General features: G+C 36.3%; 1 long non-coding RNA gene across 1 annotated transcript; it reads right to left on the bottom strand.

Moving 5' to 3' along the window:
• Positions 1-4417: 4417 nt before the first annotated feature.
• Positions 4418-7795, bottom strand: LOC107769929 (uncharacterized). The gene is made up of 2 exons (XR_001644505.2): positions 7128-7795; positions 4418-4727 (listed from the first exon to the last, which is right to left on the bottom strand). It is a non-coding gene; the product is annotated as an uncharacterized LOC107769929 (long non-coding RNA).
• Positions 7796-8559: the final 764 nt, after the last annotated feature.

Genomic DNA, 8559 nt, shown 5'->3' on the forward strand with positions numbered 1-8559 from the left:
TTCGACTTGTAGTGCCCAAAGGGTTTTCACCATCAAGCCTCTCTCATTTTGTTCTTTCTCTCAACTTACCGTCGCCTTATGGTGCCTGTGAAGGTTTTCACCGATAAGACTCTATCATTTTGTTCTTTTCTTCTTATTTCCTCTGATTCTGTAGATGACAAGGCATTAACCATGGTAAAAATATCATATACTCTTGGCATGTCTAAACTCAGCACTCTCAAAGATATCTGGGAGGTCTTTTTTGAACTGTAATGGGGCTTTTGGACAGGGTTAGAAAGAAAGGATATCATAAAGGCTCAAAATAACTAAGACAACAGGGTTAATTTATTTATAACTTTTGGAATCCACTCTAAAACTTTGCCCCGATTTCTAAAACAAAGGAAATTGATTCTTTTTTTTCTTTTTACTAAGAAAGACTACCCCACTCTCGACTTCGTGGGATTATGAAATATTTTATTTGGTATGACCGAATCGTGAGTCTGCCTACATATTTTGTGGTGACAAGAATCAGGTCAACCGTAGTTCACACGACTACTTTTTGTTGCTATTTTCCTTTTTTTTTCTTTTTCCCCTTTTTATCTCTATTTTCCTCCTCTTCTTTTGTTGAATTTTCTTTTTGGAATGAACTTCCGAAAATAAACCTATGGGGACATGAATGTTTTTTTTTCGTATGACTCTAACTTGATTCCAAAAGAGGGGAGGTTAAAGAAATCAGTACATGCTCAAAAGGGTATCGAATGGTATAAGTGTTTGGATAGCTGAAAGAGGGTCTCCCAATCCCTGAAAATTCCAAGTATAACATATGCAACTTGAAATGAAAATTGAAGATCATGCACAATATTTCTTTTGCGGCTCCGCCATTTGATGTTACTGATATGCCTTCCACTTTTCTTTACGCCTTGCCAAGTACAGAACTCTCGTTGGGTAATTTCCTCTTCACAATGGATATCCTCCGTCAATTCGGAGAAAACGTTCTTAACTTTATCTTGTAATTTGAGATGCACTTGAACCCAAAATTGCTTGCTTCAAATTGTCCGGGATGCACTCTCCTTTAACGAATTCTTGTCACCCTATTAACTTCCCAAATCATCTGCCCCAGTTTTACATGATTCGGGCTTCAAATGATCTCAAAATGTCCAAATCTATACGTATTTCTCTCAAGTGTCCCTATCATCTTCAAAATTGTTTCATTGCTTCATGATTAATCTAACTTTTAAGACCAAGCCTAGAAGTATGTATGCATGCATGTCATGTCAATAGAGCCAGCATGAAAAGAACTATAAAAAGAGAAGAGAAATAAACAAAAAATAACTAAAAATAACAGAAAACAGAGAATTGCATTAGACAGATGGTGAAAGGTTTGAACAACAAAACAAACAAAACACATTGGGGTTACGACCCTGGAAAAACCTAAATAGCACTAAAAGGGGCACTACGACTAAATGAACTAGGCAAATAAAAGGATAGAAGGGAATGAGTCACAAGACAAAATCCGGATTACAACCCTGAAACAACCCGGACAACAGAAATGACAACAAAATAAACCACCAAGACTCCTCCCTGGCAAGCCAAGAGAGGAGCGTCTTTCCAATTACCAAGCTCGGCATCTTAGCCAATGAGTTCCACATCAATATCACTGGTACCTTCACCAACTTCAATCACATTGTCTTCACCAAGTGGCTCATTGACTCCTTTGACCAACCCTTCATCATTGCAAACCATCACAATAATTTGTGCATTGTCATGTACCTGTAGAGGATTATGTGTGACACTTAGGGTATCAGTGCCTGACCACAATTATTCCTTCTTAAATCATTCTTTCTATTTCCCTTTTCAAAGCACGACTTTCTTCAATGCTATGCCCTTGGACATTAGAGTGGTACATTCACTGTACAGTAGGATCAAATCCTTTTGCATATGGGTCCGGCGTATAGCCAAGGAGCGGCTCAATCAGGCCAGAACGTTTTAACTTTTCAAACAAGTTGGTGTAGGATTCTCCGATGGGCGTGAAATTATCTTTTTGCCTTTGTTTCCCTCCATGCCCCAGTTTTCTAGGGTTGTTGGATGCTCGCAAATGTTGTGGAGGCAGAAGTGCATTATGCGGTGCTGGCGCTCGCCATAAGGAATGACCCAGTGGTTGGACAGATGACCGAACGTTGTTCGGAGGATAATACTGGGGTGAATTATGTGGAGCTCGAGGATGTTCATGAGGTCGGTATTGAGGGTGGAAGCTTTTAGCAGGAATGCCTACTGGATCCTGTCGTTGCCAGGGCTCAGCAACATTTTTTCTATCAATGGGAGGACTGTCCTGAGCAACTTGTTCGTTCCATCTGAACCAAAATTCCCTAAAACATTCCTTGGGTTTCTTTTCTATTTGATATAGGGAGAAGCGGTCTAGGACAATGTCTATATTGTACTGAAGGTGTCACACGAAATCTTGAGAAATGTCATCCCGTGTATGCCACTTACCGACATCTTGACGAGTATGTCATTCCAAAGCTGCCCCAGTCAGGCTCTCACTGAAATACACCATCAGCAACTTATCTTTCCCGCCAAAACTTCTCATTTCACTGCAATAACCCCTCAAATGGGATACTGGATCTTCACGCTCATCATACAAATTAAACTTTGGCATCTTAAACACTTTCAGCTTTCTGGATATCTCATCTTGCTCCACTGTCTTAGCAGGCTTTGCAGCTTCATCGGGAGGCTCAAAATGAGGAGCGTGAGAGTAGGGATCCGAAACCTTGGAAGTTGGTTATGGAACATAGTGTTGGGCATCGGGGACGTTGAACATAGTTTCGTTAGAGGATCGAGGAAAAATAGCTGGTGGAGGAGCTACAAAAGCATGAGTGACCAAAGGAGCGGAATATGAGGTGATTTTGGCGGGTAGAGTGTGAAAAGGTGGTGGGATGATATCAACAGCAGTGGGAATCTGGATTTGTGATAGTAGTGGGATAGTTGCAGGATTTTCGGTGTAGTTAGCAGGGAATGAAGGTGGGGGATTCCCCCTGATCCAAGACTGATACATTTCTGTCATCTGTTGTTTCAACATTTGGACCTCCCCTTTCAATTGAAACTCCGACTCCACAAACTCCCTCGACGGGTCGACAACTCTTGTGTCTAAGTCTTTGCTAGTCATGGCTACCTTGCTCTTTGACCTTGTGTTGTATGGAAGAGTTACCAGTTTAAGAACCACAAACCAACCACCCTTCTGCTATAATGAGGATAACAAAGAGGAACAAAATGAAGTCATCATGTTAGCGTTAAGGCATTTAACTGCTAAAAATATCACATTACGTGCAATGCACCTCAACAATTAACGGTTTTAGAATGACTTCGAGGGTCACAAGGTCACTTGGTATCATCCCAATTTATTCATTTCAATCTTCTCTTTTCTTTCCTTTTCTATCACTTGCTTGCTCATTTTCCTTCCTCTTTTTTTTTTCTTCTAATTATCACTCTTTTCTCATTTCTCACATCCCATAATTTCACCTCTCATTTTTCCTTTTCTTTTTTTTTAAATTTTTTTTCTTCTTTTTTCCTTTTTCTTTTAATAAAAAAAATGATTCGATCGAACCCTATGTAGGTTGCCTACGTATCATGATGCCCCATGAATCAGATCTTTGTGTAGTTCGGGAAGATCGGGAATAAAGTAAACAAACAAACGTTCTCATTTTCCTTTTTTTTCTTCTTTTTTTTCTTTTTGTTTATTACCTTAATGACTACTCTTATGAAAAAAAGAGAAATAAAAGAAGCAAATCTTTTTTTTTTGAATTGTATAGACTTAAAGTTCTATAACCTATTTTAAACTCAAACTTAACGATCATATATTTTTTTCTTTTTGAAACAAATACTCTGTGGGAAATTATTAAGGAAAAAAAATCCCTTGAAGAGAAATATTTTTTTATTCTTCTTTTTTTTAGGAAGGAAATCTAAAGAATGAACCAAAGAAAAATATTTTGAATTTTCATTTGATATTCTGAAGAAAGATTTCGAAACAAGAAATGGAAACTATAAAACATGTTTTTGGATTTTAGTTTTTGATTACCTGAGGGAGAAACTCTGAAAATAAACACAAGATGAAGTATGTTTTTTTTCTTCGATGTACAATATCCTAAAGTTCTAGAGAAAAATAAAAAGAATATTTTTATTTATTTTTCATTAATTTCCCAAAGAAGAACCTCAAAAGAAAATCTTTTTGGGTTTTCGAAATTAATATCTTAAAAAAAACTTTTAAAGAGGTACTAAAAGAAAATTCTCTTTTTTTTTTGAATTTTTAGTCTTAATGTACTAAATGAAATATAAAAGCACTTTTTTTTTAGTTCTAGATATTAATTTAATAAAGAAAAACCACCTCAAATAATTTTTTTTATTCCTAGAATTAGTATTCTAAAGAAAATTTTTAACGGAAATATAAAAATGCAAAATTTCTTTTTTTTTTTTGAATTTTTGATCTATAACACATTTTTCAAATGCAAAATAGGACATACAATAACAAAAAAAAAACTCGACAAACTTACTAGACTATGACAGAAACTAACATCACCTAAAAGACTCGACATTACTGTACAAAATTAGAAGGTAAAAGATGACATAAAAAGAACAACAGACTCAAAACATAATAACTAAAAAAAATCTCCTTAAGTAAACTCCTGAATGAGCGACTCTGACTGGATGGTCCTAGGGTGTCTGTCATGCCCAAACTCCGGTAAGTAAATCCACACCTGCATGAGAAAAATAAGACCAAATAAAGATAAAGACCTAGAACACCATGTGAGACAATAACACTTCCTGTTTGACAACATGCAAGACATGATTGAAGTTATTTTTGCAAAATGGCTTATGCGGCCTAAAGATGGCTAGAAGTGCAAAATTTGGCTAAGATCCCGCAAAGCCAAGAACCTAAGATTTACTAGGAAGACCGGACCCTATGTGGGTTGCCTACGTATCACGCCCCGAAAGACGAGAATCTAGTTCGCGTAGTTCGGGCATATTGGATACGGGCGAGAATTAAAGAAAAACAACTAATTTAGAGAAAATATTTTTTTTGGTCTTTTTTTAAAAAAAATGATGAAACATGTAAACTCTTTTTGGATTTTTTTTCCTCTTTTTTTTTTATTTTTGATTTTCGAAAAATGATGAAAAAGTGCAAAAAATTTTTTTTTGAATTTTTCATGTTTTTTTCTCTTTCTTAACAAAAATGTGAAAGAAAACATAACTAGGCCCTACTTACTTTATTTTCACACTTCACCCTCTTTTTTCTTTTTTTTTCATTTGCCATCAACTATCATTGGTCTGCCAAATGACCCTTTTACCATTGAAGAAATGCAATATGTAACACATAGGATGCATCAAGATAGTCTGTTATTTTGGGTACACGTATTCTAGACGGACCCAACCCCTGTGTTGAGTCCCCTAGATCAAATGCACATGATGCAAACAAACATTCCTACTAGGGATCCGGCATGAGGCTGTGTTTTTCTATGTTTAAATCCTGGGGTTGTGTTCTAGACCTGGCTTACGCGGGCGGACAACTCGAGCAGAAGAGGGGGCAACGTACCGGGAGCATTGTAGTCTACCCGGCCTTGTTGCTGGCCCAGCCCCGTTCTTATTTGGTATAACTTCTACAGAAAAATCGGGCCATGTGAACGTGTGCACCATTTTCAGAAGACTCAGAGGGGTAGCGTAAGAAGACAGTTATATTCAATTCAAACAATATTAAAGCGGTAAACAGATAGCATTTAACACAAAAGGTTCACAGAATACAGTAATATTAACAATAAATGAAGCCAAGTAAAAATCATATTAACAAGCTCGAATTCTTGAACCCTGAACCAGAGATTCTGGGTTCGTTCCCTAGTAGAGTCGGCAGAGCTGTCACACCTCCTTTTTCACACCTCCGAAAGGGGTATAAGGGAGTTTTTTCCATTTAAGTGACAATCAAAATAGGATTATTTTGTTTATTTAGAGTCGCCACTTGGGATAATGTATGGTGTCCCAAGTCACCGGTTTAAAATCCCGAATCGAGGAAAGTTTGACTCTTATTTATGGTCTGCAAACATAGAAATCTGGGTAAGGAATTTTGTTAATCCGGAAGAAGGTGTTAGGCATTCCCGAGTTCCGTAGTTCTAGCATGGTCGCTTTGATCATTACTTGGCTTATTAAATTGTCTAATTACTAATTTAAGAACTTATGTATATTTGCCCTTTTTTATTAAGAAATTATCTTAAAATGGGTCACGCGCACGTGTACCCATTTGTTTGGCGCGTCAAAAATCATGTCACGCGAACATGTCTATAATCAATAACACTATATTATTATTAAGAAAATTTAGTCAAAGTTGCGCGAACGCATACTCTGATTTGGTTTTTTAAGAATCGTAATTATGTCACTCGAATATGTACACAATCACAATGGTATATTAAATCGCGCCTAAAGCAAGCTACGAGGTTCAAAGCGTTTTTCTATATTAGTAAAGATATAGATGTGAGGACCATAGACTATGTGATCGGATGGCGCACCTCAACTTAAAAAAAATTGTACTTAACCAAAGCGAATTATCAATTCATAGAAGCAGATATGTGAATGAAGATTGTTTTAAGAAAAATAACACTCGTTTTAAGCTTTTCAAATCTGGAACCAGATGTCAGGTGAATTACGAGACTAAAATTCTATAAGAGCATTAAACAAAAAAATAGAGATTAAGCATTCTTCTAATCCATACAACTCCTTTCTCTATCATTTCAATTGCCCATTCATGGATCTTCCTATCTGGTTCTTACACCAAAAGAACAATAGGATTAATTACAGATCGATTCAAATTATTGATACACGATTTTCAACTTTACAACTATAAATCAGATCTCTCAATAATATACACTTCTATGCACTAATGTTTTCCATTTCCAGAAACTAAACTATATTATGATTTATATAGAGATTCAGATACGAAAATACTCAACCACACATAATGTATGCACAATGTGTAACTTCAAATTCATGTCATCAAAACCATGTATATGAAATTAAAAGGAGATAACAATTAACGATAACAAGAATTTTATAAACAGAGCATTATAATAGACAGAAATAACACATGTATATGAAAGAATTGAAACTCAAACCTCAAACCGGAAACAAAGAACAACGATCTCAAATCGAACCTCGACGGAACTCAAGCTGGACCGGAACACGACAGAAACTCCTTCTCAAATCCCTCAAGGGATATATCGTCGCTGGCAATTTCATCCTCGGCAATCGCCAACGAAGGATCCCAAATCCAAGAAATATTTCGGCTCATTATTTGCCCCTCATTCTAAAAGACGGAAGGGAGAGGATCTGAAAATACACACAACTATTTCATTCCCTGATACACTTACTCAAGATTACACAAAAAGAAAACTGGATTTTCAGAGAAGAGAAGGGGGTGGGCAACGACTATTAGCCTTTAGAGATCTGGTGACCGCTGCTACTATTTTCCGGCGAACAGTGAGGCGGGGTGGCTCGGCGATGGGTCTGGTGAGAGGTTGCTGCTTAGGGTGTGTTGGTTGCTGAAGAAGATGAAGTCGGCGGAGTCCCTCTTTGGTCCTTTTCGGCTGAAAGGTCTAAGAGTCTTTTTGTTTTTTTGTAGTCTTTTTTCTTGGTTCACCAAATGAAGAATATCCTTTGGGTTGGGTGAAGGAGATGAGATCCAGGAGGGGGGTGTTTCTTGTTGTTAAGAACAGCAGATTGCTTCTAGCTTTTTTAGGTCCTAGGGTCTTAGGGTCAGGTTATATCTTAGGGTGTATTTTTGTTATATAGAAAGGGTTTTTGGTTAAGGGGGTATGAGTTTGGTATTATTGGGCCTTAAAATTGGGACAAAGATTAAAAAAACTATAAAATTCATAGAGATGGGATAAACCAACCCAACATTAATTCCTCCTTCTAAAATTATATACAATTATAATAAAAATATAAAACTAATCTTATGATTAAACTAAACTATATAAAAACATGAAACTATTTTTGTGTTTTCAAGGTTATATAAAAATAAAAATAATGTACTATTTTTGTATATTTTTTATTTAAATTTATAAAAGATACATAAACTAATTTTTTTTTTGTAATAGCGATATTAGGCCTAAACTAGATATTTACATGCTAAAATTTAAAAAATCTTGGAGAGGGTCAAAAATCACATGTCTACAAGAATATGAGAAGATTTCAAGTTACGATACGGCTAAAGAAATGTGGGATAAGCTGGAAGTTATTTATGAAGGGACAAGCAAAGTCAAGGAAACGAGGATAAATCTGTTGGTGCATGACTATGAGCTCTTTCATATGAAAGAAGGTGAATCCGTTGAGGAAATGTTTGCTCGATTCAGTAAAATCATTGGAGATGTAAAAGCTATAGGAAGACCATACTCAAGTGGTGAGCATGTTCAAAAAATCCTAAGAAGTTTAGCTACTACCTGGCAAACAAAAGTAGTTGCACTTGAGTCTCAAGATCTAGCCAAGGTCATATAATGAACTACAAGGAGATCTCATTGCCTTTGAGAAAACACATCTCAAAAAATG

Source organism: Nicotiana tabacum, chromosome 22 (genome assembly GCF_000715075.1).
Source record: "Nicotiana tabacum cultivar K326 chromosome 22, ASM71507v2, whole genome shotgun sequence".
NCBI lineage: Eukaryota > Viridiplantae > Streptophyta > Magnoliopsida > Solanales > Solanaceae > Nicotiana > Nicotiana tabacum.